This window comes from Staurois parvus, unplaced genomic scaffold (assembly GCF_062004578.1).
Source record: "Staurois parvus isolate SC_StPar_1 unplaced genomic scaffold, SC_StPar_1.0 ptg000361l, whole genome shotgun sequence".
NCBI classification, from domain to species: Eukaryota; Metazoa; Chordata; class Amphibia; order Anura; family Ranidae; genus Staurois; species Staurois parvus.
The window spans coordinates 15,520,746-15,545,877 of NW_028318157.1; positions in this window are offsets into that span (position 1 = coordinate 15,520,746).

Here is a 25,132-nt window from a genome sequence, read left to right on the forward strand (position 1 = left end):
ATTGCGACAGCTGAACAGTGATTGGTACTGTCACGATCGGACTGATGCGTCGGAAATTCAATTCCTGACTTGGTGATTCAAGCTGTTCCTGGTCCAATCGACTTTTGGCATTTCAGCACCAAGAACATCCTGTGGGCTGGTACGGGAACACCCCCCAGGGTTGATTGGCTAAGGACTAATGTCCAGCCCCCATATTCCCATAAATTGAGGACTTTAGATATGGACGTGGTGATTCGTATGAAACACGCTCTATTGACTGACGGATTGCGGACTTTCTCTGACTTGCTCCAGTCGCAGGATAAATCTTTGTAAAAGTTTTATTTCTGTTTTTTATTCCCTGTTATTTTATAGTGAATAGCCAATTGTGTGTCTTTTTGTATTTTTTGTATTTTCTGTAACTCTTTACACCTTGTACATATTTTATGCACTGCCCACTTTTGGGATATTAAATCTTCAAATTAATAAGTGACTTCTGGGTACTTAAGCGTGCTCATATCTCCAGAGAGACTGGATTGTATTGTATTTTAGTGCCTTTATATGCTTGGTCAAGTTCATTGCCAATCTGTATGCAATTGCACTGCGTGTTGGCAGATTGCGTGCAGATTGTAAGGGTGACAGGTCTGCCAGACGGAGATATGTGTGTGTCTGTGTGGTGTCCCAGCAGACAGTTCTGCGGATAAACTGTTGGGTGGTGGCAAGCTACCATTTGTGATGTGTCTGGTGTGGGGGTGTGTGGACAGTGGAAGAGTGATTAACACCGGGGTTTTGGCTTGGAGGATAGCAGGAGGAATCCTAGAAGGGTGTCTTATTGCTAGGCTGCTTCTCAACCCTAATTAGTGCACCGGATTGTATGTAAGATCGTATCTGCTTGTGTGTGGTCGGCCGGCTGGATTGGAGTCTCCCTCCAGTGGTGGCCAAGAGGTAGTGCGGGCTGTGAAAGTATATCACGGCCGGTTTTATATATATTTAAAGTTAAGTCCCCCATATTCCCTCTTACCCCAGGTCACGGCCGCACGTGCGCGCCTCGGTTAGCTAGTCGCTGTGGGAGTGTGCATGTGGGTTGGATCCGTGACACCCGGATGTGCCTGAGTTTTGCTTGTCCAAACAGCTTATATGTAAGCTTTTGAAGGCTGCTGCAGGTATGTGTAGGCACCTCTTGGTTAATAAGTGTGCAGGATTTTTTTTATTGTTCCCCTTAACCACCTGCCCTCCAGAGGATTTATCCCCTGTCCTGACCAGGCCATTTTTTTTCGATACAGAGCTGTGTTACTTTAACTGAAAATTGCGCGGTCATGCAATGCTGCACCCAAATGAAAGTTATATCCTTTTTTCCCCCCACAAATAGAGCTTTCTTTCAGTGGTATTTGATCACCTCTGCATTTTTTAGTTTGTGCTATAAACAAAAAAAGACAGACAGGGAGGAGCCTAGCTGTTGCCGGCACGCCGCACAGGCCGCGAGGAAGGCTGGTGGCCATCTTGCTTGTTTTTTGCCAGATGTGTGTGCATTGCTTTCTGCTTTATCAATTTAATAATAAAAAATACTGCACTATCAAGAATTCTCTCTTTGGCTCGTTATTTAACGAGCCCCCAAGGTGGAGTCCTACAATATACCCACTGTGTTCCCATCCAATTGGTCAATGATATCTGACGTGATGTCCCTGGAGGTTGTATGTGAGGTCTGCTAATCACCTTAAACAGTATGCTGACTTGTGCCAGATGATTCTTTACATCCCTATCCACATCCAGATGACCATGATGGGATAATTATACACAAATGCGCTTTTATATTGCGCTTCTGGTTGGTGCAATTATATTTACCAGCTTCCAGTCACAGAATTCACCAATACTTATCTCTTTATTTGGACTTTATCATGTTTTTTATGAATCACTAAAGTCACTTTATTTAATTGGATTTTACTTTACGTATCTGTACACTATACCAATATGTCATATTTAGACAATACCACTGAATATTATATCACTTTTAGTGCTTTACAGCACCTGCACCATTTTTCATTTTTTTTTTTTTTTCCAAAATATTTTTTATTGAAATACAAGACATTTGAGATCAGAGACATGTACGGAACACATTCTGCAAACGTATAACTGAAGCAATCTCCCATAACGCAGACGGGTAGTCAGACATGTAATTGAAGTATGCAATAAACATAAACAGGAGATCACGCTACCCAGTAAACAAAGTAGAATAACAGGTTCGCAAATATGGATGGTAAGCAATAGAGGTATAGAGGATGCAAGTGTCGGGGATAAAAAGCTCTTAGGTAATCGGGTAGTGGAGCAAAAAACAGCATTGACGTCAGAGGCGGACGCATCGTGTAATTCCGCACCCGGCTAAGTTAAGTTTCTGCTTGTATGTAGAAATAGTTGTTTAAGAGAAGTATATGAGACAAAAGGAGAGAAAAGAGAGAAAAGAAAAAGAGGAGAGTACTGTATATGGAGGAAGATTTAGAGAGCACAGGGAGGAGTGAGGGAAAAGAAAAAAAAAAAAAGGGGGGGGGGGAACGGAGGGGGGGGGGGGGGGGGAGGTGGGAAGGAAGTGTAAAGGGAAGGATGGATCAAGTAATAGGTAATAGCTATTAAGCCAACCATAATATAATATAGTAGACAAGCTAATAGGTATTATCCTTAGGACTTAACATACATTCTGATAAACACGGTTATCCAGAGGTGATAACTTTGAACGGTATTCACGACCTGTAGATTAGTTTTAGTTATTCATATAGAGATTATAGAAATTGGTAGTTTGGAAGTGTTTCCAACACGCCCAAGTTTTCCGAAATCTCTCAGGGTGGTCTCTTGTCACTGAAATCAATTCCTCCATCTCCGCAACTCTGATGACCCTATGGAACCACTCCCGCACAGTAGGAATCTGTTCTGATCGCCAGTGGACAGGAATGCATTGTTTCGCCGCATTTATCATATGCAGGGTAAGAGACTTACGGTACATCCTTAACGGAATTGAGGAGTGGTGAAGTAAAAATTGAGCCGGGGTGTATTCCAGAGTGTAAGTAGTCACTTATGAGACTATATCTCGCACTTTTTCCCAAAAAGGCTGCAACAGGGGACAATCCCACCAGATATGTAGGAGTGTGCCTGTTGTCTGTCTACATCTCCAGCACAACTCTGAAATGTTAGGGTCAAATTTATGCAGCAGGGACGGAACTCTGTACCATCTAGAGTATAATTTGTAATTACTTTCCTGCGTGGAAACACACATGGAGCCCGAATGTATGTGTTCATAAATGTGATCCCAGTCGTCAGTTGACAAAGGTATTTGTAAATCTCGTATCCAAGCTTCACACGCTTTCCGAGGTTGAGATATACTAGTAGTTTCAAGAAGGGAGTAAAGCTTGGATATAACATGTCGCTGGGGGGAATTCGAGAAGCAAAGTTTCTCAAAAGGAGTAAGAGACCTGGAGTAGTCTTGTAAATGCGAGGCGTTATGTGTAAAATGATGAATTTGTCTATATATCCACGGTGTTAGGTTCAGGGATGGCCATAACTTCAAAATGTCCTCTCTAGATAAGAACTTAGTATTTTTGAAAAGGTGATGTATTGTCAGATTATCTGGAAGGTCACATCCAGAGAGGAAAGTCCGGGACATACCCGGCAAAAAGTCAGGGTTCTTTTTGATTGGGGTTAAGGGGCCCGGGGAGGAAGAGAGCTCAGTGTTCTGGAATATCTGTCGGCAACAGTTTAACGTGGGGCCTACAAGAGGGTGATCCCGAAATTCAGTGGGAATATGAGCATTTCCCAGCCAAGGGGAGGAGGCAAGCAAAATCATCGAAAAATCAGATTCTACGTCAACCCAAATCTTACGATTACAGTTCGAGGTCCAGTCTACTACTCTTGCCAATTGACACGCCCTGTAGTACCGTGTAATGTCAGGTAGTCCAATACCTCCACTTCTCTTAGGCATGGTGAGTTGTACAAAGCTAATTCTAGGGTGTTTGTTATTCCAAAGAAAGGAGGAGCAGAGCTTTTTATAAGATGTAAAGAAAGAACTCGGTAATGCAATCGGTATTGTTTGGAGTAGGTACAGTATTCTTGGAAGCACATTCATTTTGAGAATGGCTGCTCTACCAAACCAGGAAAACCAAGGTTTGTTCCAAGTCTGGAGGTCTTTGGAAATATTAAGCAAGAGGGGTAGGAAATTCAAATCATAGAGTTCCTTTAGATTAGTCGGTAATTGGATTCCCACGTATGTAATTACCTCCGACTGCCAGGCAAAAGGGAAGTTCGATTTCGCTTGCCTAATCACCTCCCGGTGAAGAGAGACATTAAGAGCTTGGGATTTAGAGAAATTTATTTTGAAATTGGCCAGGTATTGAAACAATTCAAAATCTTTTAGCAGATTAGGTAAAGTGATATGGGGATCTGTTAGAAAAAGCAAGATGTCATCTGCAAAGGCCGCTATCTTATGAATTTTGCCATTGATATGAATCCCCTTGATATTATCGTTTTGTTTGATGCAATTCAACAGTGGTTCCAGTGTTAAAATAAAAAGGAGGGGGGATAGTGGGCATCCCTGCCTGGTGCCATTGCCTATCAAAAAAGAGTCCGAGAGTAGACCGTTAACTCGCACTTTAGCTGTGGGAGAGATATATAAAGACATGATGAATGTACGGAAACGCTGAGGCAATCCAAGCCAAAGAGAACCGCCTCCATATAATCCCACGCTAACCTATCAAAGGCCTTCTCGGCACCTAGTGATAAGAAAAAGCCTGATTGTTGTTTTTGAAATAACCAATGATGAACATTTATGGCCCGTATGGTGTTGTCTCTGGCTTCTCTCCCAGGTACAAAGCCCACTTGATCCGTTGATACAATGGGGTCTATAATATGTAATAGGCGATTGGCCAAGATTTTTGCAAAGATCTTTAAATCAACATTCAATAAAGAGATCGGACGATAATTTGCTGGTGATGTGTGGTCTTTATCCTCTTTTGGTATAACCGTAATATGTGCCTCAGTGAGATGGCGCAAGGATTGCCCCGGTGTATCTAAGGTATTGAAGGCCCATAAAAATGGTTGTGCCAATATGTCGTGGAAAGTCTTATAGTAGGCAGTGACAAATCCATCGGGACCTGGGCTTTTACCAGGTTTCAGTTGTGCAATAGCTTGTTGTAACTCCATCAGGGTCAGAGCTCCATCTAAATCTTTTGCTTGTGTTCTAGTAATTGGGTTTGGGAGATATTGGTTCAGGAAAGTCTGGATAATTGTCTTACGTGATCTAGTGTCACCTGGAGGTTTAGATGGTACAGGTAAATTGTATAAGGCAGAATAATAGTTTTCAAATTCAGCTGCAATATTCTTTGATGTTTTCAATAAGCGTCCCTGCTTAGAAGTAAGCTGGTATATGTGTCGAGCTGCCTTTTTGGCTTGTAAGGCCCCGGCTAGAAACTTGCCACTCTTATTTCCATGTTCATAAAAGAGTTTTTGTTGAAGAATAAAACTACGTTTGGCTTTCCTGTCTACAACATCTAGAAGTTGTTTACGCACTTGATCTAGTTCAGATGCAGAATTCAAGGCTCTAGAGCGTTTATGTGTGCATTCAAGTGTACGAACTTTTTGCAGTAGGGAGGCAAAAGATGCTTGAGCTAGATGTTTTCGCGAGGCGGTTATAGACATGAAAAGCCCGCGGGTTACACATTTATGTGCTTCCCACTGTGTGAGAGGGGTCGTTTCAGGAGATACGTTTTCTTTGAAATAATTGGTCAGAGAATCACGGATCTGGAGGGAAACAGAGGAGTCTGTAAGAAGAAAGGGGTCCAATCTCCACGTTTTGGACGCGCCCGGCGCATCAGGAAATTGTAATGTCATCAAAATTGGGTGGTGGTCAGAAAGGATCATTGGTTCGATCGAAGCAGATTGCAAGTTATGTAAATCTTTCTGAGAAAGAAAAAAATAATCAATTCTAGAATGTCGCTTATGTGGTGCGGAGTAAAACGTGTAGTCTTTGTCTTTAGGGTGGAGGGTGCGCCAGGTATCATGGAGGAGAAGATCATGTAGCTCCAGTTTAATCTGTTTGAGTGCTTTGAAGGGTTTAGAGGAGAAACCGGTGGAAGTATCCTCCAATGGGTTCAATGCTACATTAAAGTCGCCGCCAAGAATCAGAATACCCGACTGAAAAGTGGTCAGTAATTTGGCGATTTTGCGAAAAAAGCAGACTTGTGCGGTATTGGGGCTGTAAATGTTAGCTAGAGTAAGTGGCTTATTATAGAGGGTGCCTTTAAGAAACAGGAACCTCCCCTCTGGGTCCTCAAGAGATTCAGTGATTGTAAACGGGAGCTGTTTAGAGAGTAGAATAGACACACCCTTTGCTTTCGCCTCCGTGTTGACTGCATGATATACCTTTGGAAAGTTAGCATCCGAAAATCTAGGTATGTGGTCTGCTCGAAAGTGAGTCTCTTGGACAAAGATCACGTCTGCTCTAAGGTTTTTCATATATGTTAGAAGTTGCGAGCGTTTCTCAGGTATATTTAAGCCCTTTGCGTTGAGCGAGGCCACAGAGAGTTTGGGTGCTGAACGCGCAAATGGGAGGTTAATAGCCATTATATTGTATGCCAAAAATACCTATTCAAAACCTGTTGGCGTATCAAATGGTTGTAAGTAAGATAAGAGAGATATCTGATATGGGGGGGGGGGGGGGGAGAAAGGGGGAGGGTAGGTATGGGGAGAGGGTAAAAAGGGAATTTAAGGAATACTAGAATGAAAGTGTGTCAAGATAGGAATACAGATGATAGATATGTAGGAGAGGAATAAAGGAGAAGAAGAAAGAAGTGTCAGGCGCGTCACATAGAAACCCATATATATATGTATATATAGCATTCATACGTTCCTTCAACTTCTTTTATATACAAGACTCCAGAGAAGATGTAGGCCAGCTACTCTCTCTCTCAATAAAGCTCTAGTAAATTATAAAGGTGTGTACTAGAATAGGAAATTACACTTGGAGATGTGCCGAGCCCAGAAACGGCCGTATTGTGAACGTATAATATACTCATGTAAAGGTTACATGTCCTCAAACGAAAGGTATATAAAGGATTTTGACCAACATAAGATGGCCTTGAAACACAGAGATATGTGGGAAGCAGCTAATGTATGTCGAGGGTAAAAAGGAAAGAGAGGTGAGTAACAGATAATATACATAAAGATTTAAAGCTATATAAGCTAAAGCATTGCAGATGAACACAGGGGCCAATGACAGTCCTCACAGGCGCGAATACACGATGAGGAATATGTAAGAAGTAAGTCATGAAGGAGAGTTCCTATGTGGTGGATTATATGTACGTGAATGTGGATAGGTACTAAAAATTGTGCTAATCAATAAATTGAAGCGTCCTCATACCTCGTAGCGTGGTAAACAAGCATAAGTTCAGTCTGTACATAATAAGTAAATAGATAATGCCTATCATTAACTATGAACCAATGATATCTGATAATCATATCACTAGACGAAGATCATTTTTAACTGTATCAGTTTCAAATAAGAACATCAACCGTATGTAAAATACAGTATGTATACAACAATAATATAGTGTTTAAGTGTTCCAGGATGTAGGCCATAGGCCATCTATTCCGTGTAACCGACATTCAAACATCTTTTTAAATACAAATCCTAACCGAGGGAACTTCTGTTATTTAGCATGTTACTGCTTACAAGTGTGTAGTTTTCTTACTGTTACCCTCCATGAGCGGCATATTGAAAGGAAGGTATTTAGAATCCATGGCCAAATTTGCGTATTGGTCAACGTCAATGATAGCATAAGTCACGCTTTAATACCCTAAGGTACACCATGGATGTGAACCACAACATGGAGGGCCTTTATCTTATAGCTGAGACACTGAGACACTACCTAGTCCGAGAATAGGTTGGGGTATATAACTAGTCAGATCCTATGATTCATGTGGGGGAGATCGGAGTAGCGTTTGGGGGAGCCCATAATTGTAGGGGTAGTGAAGAATATGCATATGCATCATATTAGTGCGAAGTCTACTCAATACCGATTCACACATAAATAAATACGTGCATGTATATATATACGAGCTGAATCATGGACACATAAGGACGGGAGCGCCATTAGTAGAGAACCCTATGGGACCCTCCAGCACCGGCCCATTCCAGGAGATAGTAAGGACCCGTTATACATCCTAAGTATGAAGCAACTATGTGCGAGTATTCCCCCAGTGGCACCTTGTAGCTAATAGAAAAGGAAACACAAAAGCCAAATCCAAGATATCTCAGGGAGCATAAAATATGCAATCGTCCTGGATGGAAGGCATTGCCTACGTAAATCATTGATGATAGGACGTTATAAACCCGGTCAGATAGAGCTCTAAACTAGGTGTATTTTGGTCAAAATACAGCGGAAATCAGGGCATCAGGTTTAGGTCAAGCATAAGGGTTCAGTCAATGTTACCAGAGCTCACGTTGGTCATATCGGTTTTCCATGAGGACTAGAAACTGGTTACAATAAACCGTTGCTGATTAAGCGAAAGCGCTCCAGTATCAGCAAGGGTAGTCCCATTATCTCCATTAGCCATGTTATCCCATAACCCCTCCGAATCTCATAGCAGAATAACCTCAGCAAGGAAATATAATTACACTTAAGACATACGACTGGTGGATAATGTACAAAGAAAATATGAGCATTTGGTATGTTAAACATACCTAAAAGTCCATTTTCCAGGACCACAGGTGGTTGTATGGTGGATTGCATAGAAGGGTCGTGGAGTTTATTTTTCATAACTTTCTTCCTTCGGAAACATATTCAAATCTAAGATAAAGAGGCTTCAAGTTGAGAAGCTAGTTCTGCACCTGTGTGTAAATAGGGGACAATGAAGTAGAGTCATTCATGACGTGCTTTACGATGTACCGGAGATGCTGGTAAACTGTTATCAGTAATGAGCCGTCGTCGTACAGGGGAGGTTGAGGTGTGCCGGGGGGTTCTGCGTCGTCTGTCTCTGCCCGGGTAGGCAGAGAATTGCGTATCCATAAGATCTTCAGCTGATCGTGAGAGGGGGAGAGATTCAGTAGACCAGTTGGGTATATCCAGTAGTGGGATATTCAGAGATTCACAGAACATTGTAAGATCTTCTGGAAATCTCATGAGAGCGGATTTCCCCAAATGTGTTGCCGCTAGGCCAAACGGGAACTTCCAGCGATAAGCTATTCCCTTGGAGCGAAGCAGATCGAGCAAAGAACGTAGGTCTTTCCTACGTTGCAAAGTGAGGTGGGAAAGATCTTGAAATAATTTGATTTCTGTTTCATGATAATGCAGGTGGTGTTTGTCTCGAGCCCTGCGTAATATTTCCTCCTTGAGCCGGAAATCCACTAGGCAACAAATTATATCTCTCGGTGGGTCGGCGTCTCTACCTCTCGGGCGTAGCGCCCTATGTATGCGTTCAATTTCAATTGGAGATTCAGGTGGCCTTTCCAAGAGATCATTAAAAATAGTCAGGAGCGCTTGAGTAAGTTGGGCAGATTCGATTGCCTCAGGGACACCACGCACCCTTAAATTATGCCATCTTCCCCTGTTGTCCAGGTCCTCTATGTGGCGGTCAAGCTCTCTCAAATGTAAAGTGTGCATGTCAACCTGTTTGCGCATCTCAGAAACGGCTCGATCTTGTGCGTTAATTTTAACTTCTACTGCGTCAAGCCTGTTGGCTACTGCTTGCATATCGATATGTAGCTCGGCTATAGCTGTAGACAGGGTTCCTTTAATATCTGATGCAACCGCTTTCAAATCCCCTAAGGTGAGAGGGGAGGATTCAGGGTGTCCCGTTGTGATAGCCGTTGGCTGATTCAGATACTGTGGATGAGTTTCCATAGGAGGCGAGTGTAATGGAGATTCATGAGAAGAGTCTTCCATGTGATCTGGAGTTTGCGACCGGAATAATTCCGGAATGCTGCGATTTGCCGGACCATTCGGACGCCGCGGGGATCGTGAGCGAGGGGTAGTAGATTTCTTATCTGATTTCCCCATGTTTCCGGTTACTCTCTGTGTTATGAATGCGTAATCCCACCTCTGTGTGACAAGGATCACGATATTATGTAGACATTTTCAATGGGCGCCAGCCGGGACCCCCAGAATTAACGAGAAAGAAATAAGAAAGGAAGTATTTCTGAACAAATCAGGGATCACAGCATAAACCTTAGCAGATTGGAGAGGGCGAGCAGAGATCAGCAGTGGTGAATCTATGTGTCTCTGGCTTCTGAAGCATATTAGGGATCCATATGAGTGCAAGGATTTCCTCTGCTTTCCCTATTAAACCTTTGTAGGAAAGGCTGCTGTTTCGGGCCTAGCTGTCAGACAGATCCTAGTGGGAGGTGTGTAGGCCCTTACTATAGGCCGACGTTCTCTGGGCTCTTGGGGGGGTGCCCCGATGGATAAGGGAGAGGTGCCCACTTATATATGTGGGGAGTTGCTTAGGACTTGCGGTCCTTTTTCACGCCGGGTGTCTCACTCACCCGGCCTGTACATGTATGCGCGGCCGCGGTCTCGCCGGGCCGCGACAAGCCCCACCGCTCCACCGCCTCAGATGCGGAGCAGCCGACACTCCCGATGTGGACGGAGGACTCCAGCCACCACCAGCTCGGGTGAAGGAGGGAGAGAGGTATGTTCGGCAACCCTCTCCTCGTGACCGCACCGTTCTCCTCGTGCACCTGGCCTCTCGCCGGGCGGGCACTAGCCGGGTTGTCTCTCGGTTGTGTTCGGCCGTGACCGGCCACGCTTGATTGCCGCCGCGGATCCGGATCAGCAAGGTCCAGACCCGTTCAATGTCCTCTCCGGAGGATACAGCAGGGTCTCTCACGGGGTTTCGATAGCTGCTATCTCGCAGATGGTGGTGGATACGGGGCAGGTCGACAGGAGCTCTGTATTAAGCGGCCTGTCCCGTCGCCATCTTGGACACGCCCCCCATTTTTCATTTTTAAGTTTCTTAGCGCTGCATCTTTGTCTTACAAATTTTGAAAACAAACCTATATTTTTTACTTTCTGCTATTAAACATGACCAGTAAAAAAATTTAAAAAATCAAATTTTGCCATAGATGTAGGCCAAAATGTATTCTGCTACATGTCTTTGCTACAAAAAATCCCAATACGTGTAAATTAATTGGTTTACGTGAAAGTTATAGTATTTACAAATGGTGGTATATATACTGGAATTTTTTTTTTGCTACTAGTAATGGCGGCAATTTACGACTTATAACGGGACTGCTGCAGGCATTCTGACACTGGGGTGAACTGACTTGGTGTCACTAATAAAAAGCACTGACATTGTACTAATGGCACTGGACAGGAAGGGGTTAACATGTGGGGCAATCAAGGAGTCAACTGTGTGCTGTTTTACATAATGTGCTGTGTGTTTCACTGTAAGCACACTGCTTTATATGGCTCTGCAGTGTTAAGTACAGGACACAATTCACAAGCTGGAATTCTAGGTGCATCTTCCTCCTAAGCAATGACAAAGGCACTTAGGGCTCAACACAGACAGTAGCAGAAGCAGCTGCTGTAGGGAGATGCCTGTGTAAGGAGACTGCTGAACAAACGTTAGAACCTAGTTAAGTGTGCGTGAGTGCTAATCTGTTAGTGTGTGCTGGAATGTGTGTTTATTGTGTGTTAGTGTGTGTGTATTTTGTGTGAATGTGTTTAGTGTATGTGTATTAAGGCCATGTCACACTAGTGATACTTTTACTGGTGAAAACATGCCAGGGACAGGATCACTATGCAGGCCAAAAGACTCACCTGCCTTCACACATTTTCACTGCACTGAATTAGAATGACACTTGTCACTAACCTGGTGCAAGCCAGGTAGTAATTCTTGGAGCTGGGTGAGTAATTACTCTGCATAACAATCTTGTAGCTGGTGATTCGTCGACAAAAACAGGATTGTTAGAGTGAATACAGCCTTGCGTCTTCATGATACCTGCAGACTTGTTTCTGGTTGTCTCACTATGATACTGATGGTGGCTCTGAGAGACATTCTTTCTTATTCTGATTTAGGCTACTTTCACACTGAGGAGTTTTTGAAGCATTTTTGCATTAACAAAAAGCGCCTGAAAAGCTCAAGAAAATGCTTTCCTATGTATGTGAATGTATATCTATGTATGTTTCACACTGAAGCATTGGGGAGTAAAAACTCCTGCTTGCAGCATCTTTAGGGCATGTTTGGTGAGTTAAAAAAAAAGCCCCCAAAACGCCTCTTTCCATTGAAATCAATGGAAAATGCCTGAAAAATGCCTGAAATGCACCTCAAAAACGCTTCTGAGAAGCATTCTTGGTGCAGTTTTTAAGTCACGTGTCCTTTAAAAAACACTCAGAAAGCACGGTAAAAATGCCTATGCATTTTTGCTGGGTTTTATGCAGTGGATCAGTGTGAAAGGGGGGGGGGGAACTATCAGTGCTGGCTCTGAGCTGTGGGAGAGATCCCTGCAGCCACTGGATAGCCACAGTCCAACCTTTTGGGGCCCCCTCCACAGTGACATCAGAGCAGCGCAGGGGGAAATTGCAATCCTGTCCCCCTGGCCCAGTCCACCCTTGTACACTACACCAATACAAGAAGGAGTATCTGAAATTTCTACATTTTTCATTCTACTAACGTAGTGGGACATTGTTCCTCCCGCTGATCACCAATGTAAGTGTCAGGAGATCTTGAGCTGTAATCTGTTACTCAAGATCCTGCATTTGATCCTGATGTCTGTTGCTGATCTGGATTCTCTGACTCTGCTGTGCCCTTCCTCTGTCTGATGACCTTGACACAAGCTTGTTATTCAGTTACAGTCAGATACCACTTTTGCACATCTCTGCCCAGCTGTTGCAGACCTCAGCACAGTCCTGTGCTCTTTTCTATGGTGACCTAAATCTCCTCTCCCCTATAGACACATGAGGACAATGCTCATGAATTCCAGTGACATCACTGGCACTCATGTCAGTCCTTCGTCCCTGCATTATCTGTCCCACTACTCAGGGGTGCATGGACTGGAACAGTAAGAGAGGCCACCCTCATCATCCCTGGTTCCCCATCAAGGTATGTGACAGTAAGAGAGCATTCTTCTTGCCATTGACCACCAATGTAAGGGGCATTTTTCTTCCTACTGACAACAATGTAAAGAAGCATTTGTCTTGCTATTGATCACCAATGTAAGGGTGCCTTCTATTTTCTACTGACCATTTGTTATGTGATTTTTGGTTATGTCCCTGACTGAATCCTCTTAAATTGAAGACATAATCCTATACGTAATGCCACTTGTTATAAACATACTATTGTATGTATACCACATGTATTTATGTCGATTTTTTAATGATGTCTGTCCTTTTTTAATAGTTTCATATTAAAATTATTACATTACATCAGAGTACCTTTTGCACAGTTTAATTCATTTGATCTCTCCTGACTTTTGTAGTTCATGTATTTGTATATTCGTTTATTAGAGCAATAACCTTTTTTTTTTTTCATAAAAAGACTATTATAAAAATGCACAAGGTACAAATACAGGTCTAAGACAAGATTTTGCAGCTTCTCTTCGTTTTGCTCTAAATAGTACCAGAAACAAAAGTCATGGGGTTTAAATGCATACATTGTATCATGGGTATGCATAATTAAATAGTTTATTGAGGGCAGTTTGCACATTTTGCACGGTCTCTTTTCTATTTTGGAATTTTCTGTCAATAATAATGTTATAATTCAAAGAAATTCATCACATGGGTGGCTTATTTAGGTCATTAGGGACTTCCTGCCTCATCATTGCCATCATTTGTTTTTTCTTTGTGTAACTTCTCAATTAGTCTTCTTGCTCCAAATAGACTAGAGCAGAATTAGTCACCACCAAGGTTCCCACTTGTTTCCATGCCAACAGACTAAAATGTAGCACACGCAAGTGGGGATTTCTGGGCTAGTAACATGTTTCTTTCTGACCCCATTTTAGTGAGCTGTCTTTACTCGCCTGTTAATTTTGGTACCAATAGCTGCTGCCTCCGACACCTCCCTACTGATCTTTTAAAATGATGGAAAACTTTCCAAGCCAAATGGAGAAGTCAGGAGGAAGGGAGGGTGAAAGAATTTAATTTTTATAGTAATCCAGGCATCCAGACTTGGATCTACTATGATATCCAATGTTTTTTTATTAAGCTTTAAACTTTTTACAATAAAAACTCGTCAGGCAAATTTGTTTGCTGTGTTTTTAGCTGTGTTATGAAAGACTAAAAAGCACTTAAAAGTCTTGCTGAGTCAGCCTTCTGGTTTACATGCAGTTGAAACATTTGTTAGGACAGGTTTTGTTTCATCCAGGACAAGAGTGGATGGATTTGGCCTGAACTTAAGGTAGCATTGCATTTTTTCCACATATTAAATTTTCTTTCCTTCCATTACAAAATGAAAAATCAATAAAACATCAAAAACATGCATTTATATGAACAGTATCATCATTTTCCTATCTTTGAGTAAGCCTGCAATTGTATTTTCTTTAACCGAGCCAGCAAAATTATAAAGTAGGTAGTGTAAGACCTCAGATGTATTTTTCCTCCCAGTGCTGACAGTGTTTTCAAACTCACGGTAAAAAAAAATGTGTGTGTGTGTATATATATATATATATATATATATATATATACATACACACACAGTATACACTATATTGCCAAACATATTGGGACACCCCTCCAAATCATTGGATTCAGGTGTTCCAATCACCTCCATGGCCACATGTATATACAATCAAGCACCTAGGCATGCAGACTGCTTCTCCAAACATTTGTAAAAGAATGTGTCGCTCTCAGGAGCTCAGTGAATTCAGGGGTGGTACCATGATAGGTTGCCACCTGTGCAAAATGACAGAGCGGGGTCAGCATATGCTGAAGCACACAGTGAGCAGAAATCACCAACTGTTTTCAGAGTCAATAGCTAAATACCTCCAAACTTCAGATTAGCACAACAGTGCATGGAGAGCTTCATGGAATGAGTTTCCATGGCTAAGCAGCTGCATCCAAACCTTATGTCACCAAGTGCAATGCAAAGCGTCAGATGCAGTGGTGTAAAGCACGCCGCCACTGGACTCTAGAGCTGTGGAGATGTGTTCTCTGGAGTGACAAATCTCTGTCTGGCAAATTGATGGACATGTCTGAGTTTGGGAGTTGCCAAAACAGAGAGCGGTACTTGCCTGACTGCATTGTGCTAACTGTAAAGTTTGGTGGAGGGGGATTATGGTATGGGGTTGTTCTTCAGGCGTTGGATTTGGCCCTTAATTTTAGTGAAGGGAACTCTTAAGTTGTCAGCATACCAAGACATTTTGGACAATTTCAAGCTCCCAACTTTGTGGGAACAGTTTGCGAATGGCTCCTTCCTGTTACAACATGACTGTGCACCAGTGCACAAAGCATCAGACAACACTTTTATAACAAACTGACAAATCATGATATTGAGCAATAAAGGATACGCATTGTAATACCTGAGCAACCAGTTAGCAATTATGGTAATATTCAGGCAGAAAGGGGGTAATTATGGCAACACATGAGCAACAAAGGGGCAATCGTGGTAATACTCTGGCAAAAATGGGAAAATTTTACAATATTTTTAATACTTGGGCAATTGTGGCAATACTCAAGGAAACAATTCTGGAAACATTACAATATGTAGGCAAAAAAATGCAGGTATGCAACAGACAACAAACGGACAATTGTTACAATGCATGGGAAACTAATGAGCAATCACAGAAATACAAGGACAGCTGTAACAATACTTGGGCAACAGACAGGTAATCCTGACAATACATGGGCAATAAATGGGCAATAGTAAAAAAAAAAAAAAAACTCTTTTACATTCCGCTACTCACATGACAATCATTGTTTATGATAAGTTAAATTCCAATGGTTAAAAACCCTTTTCAAGATCTTATGCAGCCAGATCAAGACATCTCATGGCCTAAAAAAGGAACAACCATGGATCTATTCTCACTCCTTAAAGTAGCTGTAACCCCCCTCCTAAAAAAGCTCCTGTTCCTTAAAGACATTATATATATCATAGTGATTTTGCAGTGTCATTTGCTCCTTTGTTGTACAACACCTGGTTGATCCTGCCTGTTCCTGTGTTCCCCTTTTTAAACTGACCACATTAATCATGGCTGCTGATCCACAATGGTGTGGTCAGTTTATGTCCCTTCGTAATCCTGCTGTTTATTCAGCATTTCTGCTTATACCTTTTTCCCTCCCTGTCATTTTCATAGTCTGTGTGAAGCCAATCTCATCCCCGCCTTGATTGAACATTCTGCTGTAACTGCTCCTCCCCTTTAAAAAAGTGATTGTAAAGTCACATCTAGTGTATGCTTTTATCCACTCTGTTTTATAATGCTAAATACCTTCTTTGTCCAGCTCTGCTGTGTGGCCACATGTCCTTTTGAATTGATTGGAAAACGTGCATTGGTGACAAAATTGGAAGGAGTCCTTTCCAGGAGGAAAAGCTATGGTATTATGTTGTATGCTATGTCCGATTTCATTTTTTTGTCATTGTGAATGCAATTTTTCAAAATACTACATACACCTAGCATTAAAGTATGTAAACGTACACCTTGTAAAACAACCTATTCAGTTGAAAATAGAAATGAAAGGAAAAACAATTTTTTCCTGTGTTTTATAAGTGGTCACAAAACCCTTTAAGCACCTAATACAGTTGAGAACAGAGAGCTGCTGGAGGAGAAACAGCAGGACACTGAACTTCCCAGTGAAAGACTGCAAGGGGTGGGGGAGGGGTGTGTAAGTAGAAGTCTCAGCATTGAAGAACACACCGAGTTCCAAACACTGCTAGTTAACTGACCGTGGTGTGTCCTGAAGCCTAGTGTGGTCAGTTTTTAATAGGAAACCAGAGGGGCTGGCAAGAACACCAGATACTGCACACAAAGGAAACAATACAGAGAGAACAGGATGCTTTTTCATACAAGCACATATCAGGAATATGAAATGTTGGCTTTACATATTCTTTAATGAATATCAACACAAAGCAAAAGAGAGAATCTGGAGGAGAGAGGGCAGATTTCAAATTGTGTATGGAAGCAGTTTTGTTGCAGAACAAACAGAAAGGAGTGTGGATCTCAATTGGAAAATGTTTTACAGTACACAGGATGAGCGCAGACTGAACTTTGGAATCGGGAAGTAGTTGATATCCTCCAGTCTGTAGGGGATAGTAGAGAAGCAGATGGGGTAGCCATCAATAACTCAAATTGGATAAAAATGTGTTATAGCACATAACTGTGCTTATTTTCTAACACGTACCAAGAATTGTGAGAAATATTTTTATTCTCAAAGAACTTTTTGCCACAGTGCTCTTGTGACATGTAGGATTGATATGTATGGTACAGACGTTACACACTGTATTGTTTTGAATGAACAGTAACAGAATAGCCTGAGATTTATGTGTGCATTCTAGTAATGCAAAGGAGATTGTATCAGCTGTTTCTAAGGAGTGAGCATTGATTTATGGCTGTTCCTTTTTGGGGCGATAAGACGGCTTGATCTGACTGTATAAGATCTTGAAGAGGAATTCTAACCATTGGAATTGAAATTATGATAAACAAGGATTGTCATGAGAGTAGCCAGATGCTTGCTGATGTAAAATTGTTGTTTTTTTTCCTATGTATATTTAAGACACATGGGGAGAAGGTGTAGTAATCTGGTGATTCCCATAGGGGAGGGTGTACTTTTTTTAAGTGTGCTTGTTAAGTAATAAATGGGCAATGACAGTATAAAGTTTATTAAATGCAAGGGAAACAACTAGAAACTGGTCTGCCTCCACCCACCTCCTTATCTTTACTCTTTGGCATTACTAATAGTTTCTTTTTTACCTATAAACCCTGCTACAGATGATGCGACTTTCTCTCCTTCAGCCACCCCTCCCATGGAGATATTGTATTCTCCCAGCAGGGAGGCACTGGAGGAGCCATCTCTATGAGGAGAACACAGTGATTATTACTAGCAGCTATAGTTGCTGGCAATAATTGCATGAAAAATCGGTTCAACAACAATCTATTTGGGTACAATCAGCCTGCCCATAGATGGTTCGAATCTTGGACAGTTCAGAAGAGAACATCTATGGTGGGCTTAACCATGTGTGCTCTATCAGTGATCAGGGGGATGTGCTGGGAAAAAAAAAGAACACAGCCCACACCTCGTCCCAGGCCTCAGTTTGAGTGGGGTAGTAACCTTAAAGTGGTTGTAAACCTAAGACACAAAATGTGAACAAAGCATATCCCTCTATAGTGTGTATTTGTCTCAATTAAGAGCAGTAAGTGTTATTTCTGTCTGCTGCTTCATTCCTCTGATATCAGCATGAGTCATTTCTGACAAGTTTCCTGACACCAAGAAAAAAATGGGGATGGACATCCATCATATTGACAGACTCAGCTCTGTTCATGTGTGGAGGGGTGTGTGTCACTTTCCTCCAATCATCTCTCAGACCTCTCCTCACTGAGCTCTGCATAGTGTAATTTCAGCGCTTCACTCACTTTTTTTCTGAACCCTCAAACAAGCTGTAAATTCAACACTTTGAACAAATGTAGAGAAGAGAAGCCTGTAGATATACAGGTACAACTGTTGTAGGAGGATTTGTTTTGTCTCTGTGTATCACCTGAGGCCAGTCACTTCACTAGATATATGTAAGGGTTTACAACCACTTTAAAGAATATGTTGCCCCAACATTTTATATTCCTGATATGTGCCTGCTGTACCATGTACTTGTATGAAAAACATATCCTGCTGTCTTTGTGTTGCTTCCTGTGTGTTATATACCTGATATTCCTGCCAGTCCAGTTCTGTTAACATATTTAAAAAGTGACCACACCAGGGAATGAGAGCACATCCATGCCAGCGTGGTCAGTTTTCTGGCTGTGCTGGCAACCCAGCCTGCTGTCCTCCAAAGGTTAGACTAGTGCTGACATGCCCACCTGCTGCACAGCCATTTTATGGGAAGACTATTGTACTAATGTTTCTCCTCCCCGAGCTCTCTGAGCTCCTTATGCAGCTGAGAACAGATGATATGCGATCACTTATAAAAAAAGGAAAAAATTATATTTATATGTTTTTATATGTATACACACATATTTTGCCTTTGATTTCTATTTTAAACAGAGTAGGTTGCATTACAAGCTTCGGGTTCACATATACTTCACTTATACCACTCTAGAAGGAAAGGAAGGAAGCCTGGAAACCCAGTAATTATAATAGTTTACAGATATGTGCCTAATTGGGGACATTATGGGATTGATTTAACCACTTGCCCTCCTGACCATTTACCCCCCTTCCTGACCAGGTCACTTTTTGCATTACGGTGCTGCGTTTCTTAAACTGACAATTGCGCTTTCATGCTGCACCCAAATTAAATTTACATTTATATTTGATCACCTATCCGTTTTTTATTTTTTGCGCTATACAAAAAAAAAAGACCCACAATTTTAAGAAAAACAATATTTTTGACTTCTTGCTATTAAAAATGTCCTGTAAAAAAATGTAAAACATCACATTTCATCATAAATTTAGGTCAAAATGTATTCTGCTACATGTCTTTGCTTTTTAGCATTACGTGTAAATTAATTGGTTTATGTGAAAGTTATAGCGTTTACAAATGACGATATAGATACTGGAATTTTTGTTCTACTAGTAATGTTGGCGATCAGCAATTTATGGAAGGACTGCGTCGGACATTCTGACACAGGGGGGAACTGACTTGGTGTCACTGACATCCCCAGTGACACCAATACAGTGATCAGTGCTAATAAAAAGCACTGACACTGTACTACTGGCACTGGGCAGGAATGGGTTAACATGAGGAGAGATCAAAGGGTTAACTGTGTGCTGTTTTAATAAATGCTGTGTCCTGTGCTTCACTGTAAGCACACTGCTTTGCATGGCTGTGCTTTGCCCAGCCATGCAAAGCAGTGTGCATGAGCTGACAGGGAGGAGAACTGTTTTGTTTACAAACAGTTTTCCTCCCCGTCATAGATGCTTGGCAATCACCGGGCACTGGCCAGGACCTGGTGATCGACAGCCGCGGCGGCACGGGTAGGGAGCGCACCCCCTACCCAGAAATGCAAACTCATATATGTGATTTTGCACTCCCGTGCCACCCTGTAGCAGTATTTCTGCTATAGGGCGGTCGGGAAGCGGTTAATAAAACTGGTGCACTCAGAATCTGGTGCAGCTGGGTATGGTAGCCAATCAGTTTCTAACTTCAGCTTGTTCAGTTAAGCTTTCACAATAAAACCTGGAAGCTGACTGGTTTCTGTGCAGAGCTGCACCAGATTTTGCACTCTCCAGTTTTAGTAAATAACCCGCTATGTGACTAAACTTATGACTGCATTCCACTATCCTTTTAATTTAATTCTGACTTAGTACACGTGACCATTGAGTTGTATATCCCTAACTTATGGGTATAGCTGTCATTTAAACAACTGTAGAAATTTATTTTTTTGCAAGCAAATGAGATTGTATTTTCCCTTTCATTGTAATGTTGATAATACATGCTCTGGTTGGGAGATTTATGTGTCTTTTCTCAAAAAGATAAAAGCCTATCATCACAGAGATCAGCAGCCAAAAGAAGTTGAGTACACATGCAGATACAAGCAACATCCATAAATAAATACTTTAAAAACTAACATTTTATGTCTCATCCAGTTTCTAAGATTGTTTCGTGAAACGACTGTTATATTCAGCAAAATGCTGCTAGAGTACAGCAAAAGATATCCAATGACTACTAAAAACACAGTATGTGTCTATGCTATCAAAATTGAGTAGATTCATGCCATGGTAATTTAAAGCTAAATCAAAGTTGAGATTAGTAACTATAATAAAAATGCAAATAATTCCAGCGATAATAATAATAATTAAGGTCTCAGTGAAATAATGCAGAACTTGAAACACAAACCATCTGTCCAGACATATTCAAAGGAAAATTATTCTAAAGCTTCTGGCAAAATACATTGAAAAAAAATACTTTCTAAAGCTTAGTTTTGTTGTTTACATTTTATGTCTGGCTATAAGCACTGGCACATTGCTTTTGCTTGCAAAACACAATTGGGCTTATTATGTAAAGCAGCAAACACTCTGCAATTCACGGCAACATTTGACATAGGAATAGAACAAAGTAATAGGCATTTCAGCAATTGTAGCACTGAAAACTGTAACGGAGTCCTGTTCCAGAAAGTTTTTTGAGGGACTCCTTCAAATTTACTGCACAATTATTGGACCATAAGCATAGGTACTTTAACTAGCTGCAGCAGAAAACCTCTTTATTGTTCTACCACCAAAAGTGCCAAGTAGAGTGGAAATGCCATTAGAAATCTTAACTGGTTACAACATGAGGTTGCTACCAGTGTTTTTAGTGCACAGACAGGATGAACTCAGTATCATCTGTTTTGAGAATTGTCTGTGCCAAATTGTCGCAGGGAGTGGTAAGAAGAACCTGATCATCCACATGGCAACTTAAGATGGCCATACATTATACAATTTTCTTGAGATTTTTGCTTTAGATTTCCTAAAAACCATATAATAGGAGGTCAAATCCAAATAACACTTTCAGTTGTATCCAATTAGGCAGGCCCTTGCACTACACAGTTGAAGGTAAATCTAAAGGAAAGTGGACAGAAAATTGAATAGTGTATGGCCTGCTTTAGGCAGGAGCATAGGACCTGGTGGATATCTACAGAGTCCAGCTACAACCTTCATACTCCAGCACCAAACCAGAGAGTGCAATTGGTCAAAGCTGTGCACCTATCTATCACGTCAATAAGGAGTATGATTTTGTAGGCAACTGGTATCTCATGTTGAAGGGATATGCCAGTACAGAGCAAGCAAATGTGGTGGTTTTGTTGTGCTAACACAATCCTTATCATCATCAGTCAAAGAAATGGATGGCCCAAAGCTTCTACCTTGCTTAGGGCACCATTCTGCCTCATTCCACCACTGGTTGGAAGTATTATTAAAAGTAGCAGCCATATCCATATGTGCACCTGTCTGCTTATTTGTCTACAGAATATTTTAGGTGTGTTATCTCTAATAATCTAATGCACATAAGTAATCCAACTGCAGCAGCATCAAGAAGATCATTGGCGTAGGATCTGTGTTTTCAAAAGAAATAGAAAGCATGGTGTTTTGTGCAGCTTCCTTGTACAGCTTGCCATGGAAGGACTTTTGAAAACACTCTGTCAGGAAAGAGCTCACCACTGGTGGTGCTGTGGCTCACCTTCTCTATGGGCTGCAGTACCAGGATATAGCAGCGAGTGCCTTTCAGCAGCCAGGATCTCAGCTCCTGCAATGAAGCCATCACCTGAGGCTGATTGCAGGAGGCGTACTTAACCACTTTCCTACAGGGTTCTTATTCCCCCTTCCTGCCCAGGCCAATTTTCAGCTTTCAGAGCTGTCGCACTTTGAATGACAATTGCGCGGTCATGCAACACTGTACCCATATGACATTTTTATCATTTTTTTTTTTAGACAGATAGAGCTTTCTTGTGGTGGTATTTAATCACCTCTGGGGTTTTTTTTTAATTTTTTGCTAAGCAAACCAAAACAACTGAAAATTTTGAAAAAAAAAATGTTTTTTCTTAGTTTTTGTTATACAATTTTGTAAATAAGTGATTTTTTTCTCTTAAACTGATGTGCGCTAATGAGGCTGCAGTAATGGGCACTGATGGGCTGCACTAATGGGCACTAGTAGCTGGCACTGATGAGCATTGACAGGCATCACTGGGCTCTGAAAGGCAGAACTCATATGGCACTGATAGGTGGCACTGACTGGCACTGTTAGGCGGCACTAATAGGCAGCACTGACAGGCGGCACTGACTGGTATTGATATATGCGGCACTGACTGGCAGCACTGATGTGTGGCACTGACTGGCATTGATAGGTGGCACTGAAAGGCAGTGATATGTGGCATTGATGTGCACTGGTAGGCACTGATATGTGGCATTGATGAGGCACTGATGGGCACTGGCAGGTGGCATTGATGAGCACTGACAGCTGGCATTGATGGGCACTGACAGGTGGCACTGCTGGGGAAACACTGATCATCAGTGCCCTGATGATCAGTGTACATGTCCCCTCCGAGGAATGCCGATTACCCACTCTCCTCTCCTCTCGAGCTGACAGCGTGACAGCTCGTGAGGAGAGAAATGCCAATAACCGGCATTTCCCTATTTACATGCGATCGGCTGTGATTGGACAGAGCTGATCACATGATTGAGCCGACGTCTTCGGCTCCTTCCATTGATCGGTGATCCGCTATGTCTGAGGGACACCGATCACCGCGCTGCTCATTCCCAGAGCCGCGCATGCCTGGTTAGAGTGGGAGGAAGTCATATGACGTCCTCCCAGGACGAGAGAACTGCCTTGCGCCCGTCATTACCTTATATGGCTGGCGGGAGGCGGATAAACAGCAATTAGGCCTGTAACCAGTGCCTTGGTGTCTGTTCCCATGTGCCTGTGATAGCCTGTTTCCCTGCTCCCTGTTCCTGTGATCTGCTCAGTGTCCTGTCTGCCTCTCTACGCCGCATGCTTCATCAACTGTGTATGACCCCCAACTAGCCCTGACTACTCTTTTGTTCCGCACTTGTATATATTGGGTGAAGGTTTTTGTTATTTGGTTTTTGATTGCACTGTGCGTTTGTATACTGGTGTGTCTCACAAATAAATTATATTATTTACATTGCTCCTGAACCTGATATTCCCTGTGTTAGTCCACACATCTCTGGTCATATCCGGATTACTGACATAACACCAAGGTCAGTCCTAACCAGAAGTAGCTGCACAGGGAAGCCATCTTGGCTTGCTGTTTGTGAAGGGTGCATCCTGAGGAGGTTGTGTACTTGTCTCGGCTAGTAACAGAGAACAGAGAATACTGCTATCAGATTATGAAGGAGTGGGCCGGGGATCAGCTGCTAGAGTGCATGCAGGTTGCTCATTCTCTAGTTGATAAGGGCAGGATGTTTTCTGAGGTGCAGCCATTGATTCAGGCTTGTGCAGAATTGGCTCTGTCTAGTACACCTGAAAGCAGGGATGACTTTTCTCTACCATTCAGTATGGATTAAGTAGAATCACTGGTATGGTTTTTGGAGGATGATCCGGATTGCTTCTTTGAGCATTATTCAGCATGTTCACATGTGCTAGTGGCAGGGGCGGACTAACCATTTGGAAACTCAGGCACGGCCCGGGGTCAGTAGAGGGCCCCATGAAATTCCCCTGGTACCTTTTTCATAGGCTTTTTTGAGTTTGAGCAAGGACACAGGGGCCCTATGATCCCCTATTGCCCGGGGGCCCCATGAGTTGTCAGTCCGCCCCTGGCTAGTGGATTGTATAAACGCAGTGCAGTCTTTGGTCAGACAGGCAATGTGTAAGCTGCACTTTGTTCAACCAGTACTACAGACATGGTCAGGTTTGTTACACCCAGCCTCAGTCAGCTTGCAACAACCCAATCCTGCTTCTAATCATTCATTTTCTCAAAGCTCTCTTTCTCCATTCCCCACAGCACCCACAGTTACAGCCCAGTATGCCCTGCTATCAACCACATATCAGTACCCTGTTCCCACTCACTGCACCTACCCTGTTTTTAACCCGGTCAAGAAGTCCTCTGTAGCAACTGCTCCCTTTTCTGTTCCATCCTTCAGCTCTTCTCTGTCTTCAGCTGCTCCCTCCGTTTACAGCCCTGCATTCACTTGAAGTGCTTCAGTAACTAAACCCAAGAAGAAGTGAAAATTCTTTCTAATTAGTACCATCCTGCCAGTATCCAAATCGGCCAACCAGGGGCGGACTGACCATTCGAGCACTCAGGCACTGCCTGAGGGCCCAGGGTCAGTAGGGGGCCCCATGAAATGCCCCTGGTACCTTTTTATAGGCTTTTTTTAGTGTGGGCAAGGAAACAGGGGCCCCATGATCCCCTATTGCCTGGGGGCCCCATGCGTTGTCAGTCCACCCCTGCGGCCAACCTGCTGTCTGAGAACCCGCCTTCTGTTATTCAGCCTGATGACCTGATGCCTGCCATCCAGCCTAATGACCCGATGCCCGCTATCCAGTCTGATGACCCGATGCCCGCTATCCAGCCTGATGACCCAATGCCCACTATCCAGCCTGATGATCT